Genomic DNA, 6,806 nt, shown 5'->3' with positions numbered 1-6,806 from the left:
GCCTCCTGCAGTGCCACAACGATGCCACCCGAAGGTTGCAGGAACAGCAACTCATATTCCGCTTGGGAACCCTGCAGCCCAGTGGTATCAATGTGGATTTCACAAGCTTCAAAATCTCCCCTCCCCCTACCGCATCCCAAAACCAGCCCAGCTCGTCCCCGCCTCCCTAACCTGTTCTTCCTCCCACCTATCCCCTCCTCCCACCTCAAGCCGCACCCCCATTTCCTACCTACTAACCTCATCCCGCCCCCTCGACCTGTCCGTCCTCCCTGGACTGACCTATCTCCTCCCTACCTCCCCACCTACACTCACCTTTACTGGCTCCATTCCCGCCTCTTTGACCTGTCTGATTCCTCTCCACCTATCTTCTCCTCTATCCATCTTCAATCCGCCTCCCCCTCTCTCCCTATTTATTTCAGAATCCCCTTCCCCTACCCCATTTCTGATGAAGCGTCTCGGCCTGAAACATCGGCCTTCCTGCTCCTATGATGCTGCTTGGCCTGCTGTGTTCATCCAGCTGTATACCTTGTTATCTCAGATTCTCCAGTATCTGCAGTTCCTACTATCTCTCAAAGACAAGAATGTTGCCATCAAGCTGTGGCTGACACCTAAAGGCCATTTCAAGAAGCTACCAGAACATAAGAATTAACTGAGCTTCATAAAGAAGTCACTGTTTGCAAAAAGCAAAATGCAGCAGATGAGGTACAATTAAACAAGTGAGTATCTGGTTTTAAGTTGTCAGCTTTAATTCATCACTTTGCATATCTTGCTCAGGCTATGATAAATTAACTCTAAGATGATGGCAGAGCCGTGTTGCATGTAACTTACTCTGGCAGATATGTTGGTGATGAATGCCACCTACCACTTTTTTGAAACTATTTATTACAGAAACCATTTTTCAGTATATAATATGACAAACCACATTGATTGCCTTAGATGCACCAACTAGTCATGAATGGGCAGTTAATCTGATTATTGCTAGCTCAGTACTCTCTTAATAGTCTAGTTAAACAATGCCATGTATATTTTTCTTTGGTGTTTAAATACCATCAAACAATACTGAATTATTTCATAATCACATCAGATAACTGTGGCAAATAAATATTCCTATCGCAGTGAATAGGATCTAGGGTTAAAACCATCACATAGCAAAGGTTGGGTAAATTGAATTTTGATTTGCAATTATGCAAAAAAAAACCTCCCATCTCCCTAGGTCGATTGGTTTTTGATCTGACACACTAGTAGTAAAGGTTGCATTAATATTGAAAGAAATGATATGGAATCATTATAATATTAACCCTACTCAATTAAATCAATTATTTTAAACAATTTTGTTTTAAAAACATAGACACAATTTGAAATAGGGTGTTTCTTGGCCTGAATAAACAGCTTATTTTACGAAAGGCCAGTCCCATTACAGACTCCACATTGAATGACCAGAGATCAATGTGGTGGTGATGATATAACTCTATGCTGGTGACTTTGTACCCTTCCAAGCACCTTCCTCTGTCAAACGTTCAAAATCTGCAGTATTTAACAGTGACACGTGAACATGAAAGTATAAGCGAACTCGTACCTTAATAGCTTGAATCTTATTCAACATAAACAAGGTGAAAGCTCAGCTGCCAGCAATTCTCTGAAGTGTAAACAAATTAATTGTTTTTTTTTAAATAGTTGTCCTCATTGTTTTTAGATATCTCTGGGACGCAGGAAAAACGTACAGATCTATCATAAAATATACTTAAGGACTGTCAAAACTAAAATGGGGTCTGTCCTTGTCCAGATTATCCACTCAATTAGTACTTTATTTATATTTTTGAGATGAGGCCCAATTTAAAATTTTGCAACTGGACTTGTGTAAGTCGAGTTAGACATATTAGGAACAGTAACGACTTTCCCGGGGTGTTTTATCATGACACAAATCAACTCAGCACTGAAGAATTACCACCCTCAGCTACCCTGTAGTTTCCACCTGGGAACTAGGACTGTGAATCAGCAACAGTATCTGTTGTGTTATGTTTGGTGGTCATTATGTCTTTAAGAAATATGCTCACAGTGTCATCGCTGCATGATAGCATGTGACCAGAGGAAACAAAGATCTCATTCTCCATTTTATCTTCGATCTCCTTGAAGCATGACACTCTACTGGAAATTTTCCTTTCTGTTGTAACTAATAGCATAGCATTAGCCAGAGACACACATGTCTGAGGAATGTAATATTTTTTACATAACGGTCATTGTAATTGATGTCAGTTGAATACTTCAATACCGTACTCTACATGAATAGTTTTTTTTTAACATTATGGCAGATAGCATAAATATTACCACATCAGGTAAAACACTTCGAGACAATAAGGACTGCAGAAGCTGGAAGCCAGAGTGTATAGGTGTGAGGCTGGAAAAGGAGAGCATGTCAGACAGCATCAGAGGAGCGGGTAAGTTAATGTTTCAGGCTGAAACCCATCATCAGAACTGGGGAGGGGGAGGGGAGCCCAGAAGTAAACAGAGGGAGGGGTTGGGGCTGCGGGAAGGTTGGGTGAGGTGGTGATAGGTGGGAGTTAGGGGGATATTGTGATTGGTCCATGGGAAAGGTGGAGCGGATAGGGGAGTAGGAAGATGGATAGGTTAGGTCAGGTCAGGAGGGGAAGGGCTGGACACGGGATAAGGCTGGGGGTGGAAGGATTTTTTTTAAGCTGGTGAAGCCACCATTAAGGCCATTGGGCTGTAAGCTTCCCAGGTGAAATATCAGGCGTTGTGCCTCCAGTTTATGTTTGGCCTCACTCTGACAGTGGAGGAGGCCAAGGATGGACATGTTGTCAGGGGAGTGGGAGGGGGAATTAAAATGGATAGCAACTGGAAGGGGGGGTTGGTTTTTGCATGCAGAGCACAGACACTTCATGAATGGGTCCCTGAGTCTGCATTTGGTCTCCCCAGTATAGAGGAGACCGCATCGGAACAACGGATGTAATAAATCAGGTTGGATGAGGTGCAGGTGAACCTTTGCCAGATCTGGAACGATTGTTTGGGGCCTTGGATGGAGGTGAGAGGGGAGATGTAAGGGCAGTTGCAGGCAAAGGTGCCAGGTGTAGTGGAGAAATTGGTGGGGAGTGTAGAGCTGACGAGGGAGTTGCGAAATGAACAGACCCTGAGGAAAGCAGACAGAGCTGGGGAGGGAAATATCTTTTTGGTGGTGGGGTCTGATTGTAGGTGGCAGAAACATGGGAGGATAGTGCGTTGGATCTGGAGGTTGGTAGGGTGGTACGTGAGGACTAAGGGGATTCTATTCTTACTGTTGTTCTGGGGAGGGTTTTTGAGGGCAGGAGTGGGGGAAATGGAGGAGATGTGGTTGAGGGCATCCTTAATTACAGGGGAGGGGAAATTATGGTCCCGAAAGTAAGAGGATGTCTTGGAATGGAACACCTCATCCTGGAAGCAGTATAGGGTGGGGGATGGATTTGGGTGGGATGCCCTTCACACCGTTGCTGTGGACTCATTGGGCTGAATGCCTGTTTCCACACTGTAGGGATTCTAGGATTAACAGATTCTAAGGGGAAGTAGTTTGAAGCAGAGGCTCTCAATCCATTGTGTGACATGGCATTCAGGCCCATAGGGTTTAGGATACCTGCTTCCTGCAATTCCTTTCACTTCCTTCTCACATTCTCTTCCTTGGGGCTTGGTGGTTCTTCTTCCCTGTGCAGTGCATCTCATAGCTGATACACACTATATGTCAGTGATGGAGAAACTGAGTCTTTAAGGTGGTGAATGGGGTGCCAATCAAGTGGGCTGCTTTATCTTGAAATCACAGCAGCATAAAGTGGTCGATGGATGATGTGGTTAAAAGGCTGAACTCTGTAGGTTTACAGGTAGCAACATGATAAAGTGTAATTAATTCAATGACATAAAATGAACCAGTGTTGGATGTGAAAAGTCACACATGTTTATCTAGTGCATTATATCTTATTGACTAACTTTGTCCTTTGCAGCATAAAATGTTTTAAACAGATCTATCATTTAATTAGTATATTTATTCTTGGAAAAGTACAATTTTCTGATATCTTGTAATAATGGTTAAGCTTCCAGTTGCAATGGATTGACAATAATACAATCTAGAAGATACATCACGGATACTGATAAGATGTAAAACAACTCTAACCCTGAGGCATTTGATTGGCATTATGGTACAGTATCATCTAGACTGCTGGATTGGTCTAATCAAATTGAAATCACTCTACCATTGTTTGCTGTAACAGACAATATAATTACTACTTAGTTATAACACTTAGCCATAAGTAATATTATCACTCGTTCAGATAACTATCTGTAAATCATTGAAAATAATATCAAACATTGTGGTTACGATCAAACTAACTACTATATTGACTTTACCACCCAGCTACCTCCTCTATATCTACCTTGATGTCGATCTCTCCCAATTTTCACTTCCAGTTAGTTAAACAGAAATAATGCTTGAGAGATTCATTTCAGGTGGCTGATTTATTATTGCACATTTTACACTATTGCCCAAGTGCAAAATGACTCCCTTTGAGATAATTCTATATTTGTTCACAGAACTTGCTATCCCTTCATCTTGTAAGTTTAATACTTCCTTACTCTCCTACAGATAACTATTGACTATGTAAAGCAATGTCAAGGCATTTTGATGTTGCAATTAAGTATAAAACTTCCATATTTGTTACTTATTTGGGGAACAAACTAGAAAGCTCCAAGTATAATGTGCATGGATCAGTCAATTCAGTTGATATGCCTACAACTGACAAAGTAAACATTTTTAGCTCAGATGCAGTGGGGAGAACTTCCTGTATTTGATAACGGTTGAAAATTCATATCAATCTATGAAAGTGTGTAAGACCATACCATCACCCGACATGGGAGAAGTCATGTGGTCTTGCTTGGCTCTGCATGATTCTCAGCTCTACAATATTTTACCAGAGGAACTTGCAAAGATGCTGCTTGTCATTTTAAAATTTTTAGAAAATGAAAATGAAAAATACAAATCCCAATACTGCAGTTGGAGAGACTAGAACAGATGAAAGCCATGAAAATCTTTCCTTGTAACTGAATCAACCTAAAAGCATTCCATTCTGCTTGGACCTTCCCTTTAAAAATCAGACTTCTGACTGTTTCATGTCGACATAAACAAAGTATACATACATCAGATCAAAGTACAAAATGTATGAAAGGTGTCTACTACATGCAATAAGTACTGTAAATCAATTTGTAAAAGAATAGTAAAAAAGTGCTATTTCCAGATATGGGTATTATTGTATTAAAGAACAAAATCAGATGGGATTTAAGACTGAAAACATACTGTAACTTTACTAGTAGTTCACAACTTATTCAGTTTTATAAATCCATGTCTGGATATTTTGTGACACGTTGTGGACCCTGGTAAGGGCATATCGACCCCATCGAGTCATTACCCTCCAGCGTTTCAGCGTATGAGCGTTTCTAAGAGATCACTTCAAGAATGGGACAATTAAATGAAAAAGAACCTGTACTGGTTTGTTTAAAAAAAAAAAAATCAATGCGCGATGCAGACTTTCTGTGCTTTCAAACAAGAAGGTTTTTAAGTTTGCCTTATCCTAATTTTAAAAAATAATATTTCTGCGATTGATTGTGGAAGAAACACAAATTTGTTCATGTTGTAACACAGTGTGGACCTGGAGGAACACAGCAGGCCAGGCAGCATCAGAGGAGCAGGAAAACTGACGTTTCGGGTCGGGATCCTTCCTACTCCTCTGATGCTGCCTGGCCTGCTGTGTTCCTCCAGCTCCACACCATGTTATTTCAGACTCCAGCATCGGCAGTTCTTACTGTCTTTGTCCATATTGTGTCCACTTGCAGCCAAGTTAGGACCACAACACTTGTCTGACAGTGACAACATTTCAAAAAGTACTTCAATGCTTCTAAAATGTTTTGCAAGATATTATGAAAGTGCTATATAAATACAAGTGCTTTCCTCTGAACATGCATGAGCACTCAGTGCAAACAACAGGACTGAAGCTCAACTGTTGTTATTTTTTTCTGTTCCTTCAGATTCTTTGTTCAGAGAAAGGACAGCTTGACACAACATAACACACAACTTACTAGGAAAATTGGAAGAAAAAGAGGCTAACTAGCCATAATAGCCTTTAACCTGAGCTGGCAACACACAGCTTCCAAAGTCAGTAGAAGCAATCTTATTGGAATGAAAACAAAAAGATGTTAGGTTGAGATCTGTACAAAATAAATTACTGTGTGTTATTTTTGCAGCTTGTTTATGTAGTCTTTGCAATTACAACCGTCATGGCATTTTGTATGTAAATTTGTAGTAATGGATATTGTCATGTAATCAGAAAATGAATGAGATATGCAAAATTATGGTGGTTACTTACGTGGATTATTATCCCCTTAAAGTAATGAATAATATGGATGTGTACTCATCTGTGCCACATGGAGTTTTAAATGTCCTTGCTAGTGAAAGCCTAGGATATAGTGTGAATGTAGGTTGCATGGATTAAAGGACTTTTCCATGTTTTTAACATTCTTGTGTGTTTATGAAGCAAATAGCAATTTTTCTAAAAGTAGTATCTTACTATTGTAATATATACAGTATGCTAAACATTGCTATACCTATTTACAACTGTGGGACTGAACTACGTCATTTTCTTCATGTATGTAAATGATAAACCAAGATAACACTCCATATTAGTAGGAAAAACATAAACTTGAAATGACAATATATGTCATGCATTGTCTTCCCTTATATTTTTATAAGCTCCAATTAATAGAATGATCGTGAAGGT

General features: G+C 40.1%; 1 long non-coding RNA gene across 1 annotated transcript; it reads left to right on the top strand.

Annotated features, from left to right (window-relative positions):
• Window positions 1–523: 523 nt before the first annotated feature.
• On the top strand, window positions 524–6,544 carry LOC125484465. The gene is made up of 2 exons (XR_007263303.1): window positions 524–716; window positions 6,058–6,544. It is a non-coding gene; the product is annotated as an uncharacterized LOC125484465 (long non-coding RNA).
• The last annotated feature ends 262 nt before the right edge of the window (window positions 6,545–6,806 follow it).

The sequence above is a fragment of the Rhincodon typus genome, chromosome 11, assembly GCF_021869965.1.
Source record: "Rhincodon typus isolate 14 chromosome 11, sRhiTyp1.1, whole genome shotgun sequence".
Lineage (NCBI taxonomy): Eukaryota > Metazoa > Chordata > Chondrichthyes > Orectolobiformes > Rhincodontidae > Rhincodon > Rhincodon typus.
The sequence above is the reverse complement of the archived record's forward strand: the minus strand, read 5'-3'. Positions and strand labels throughout refer to the sequence as shown.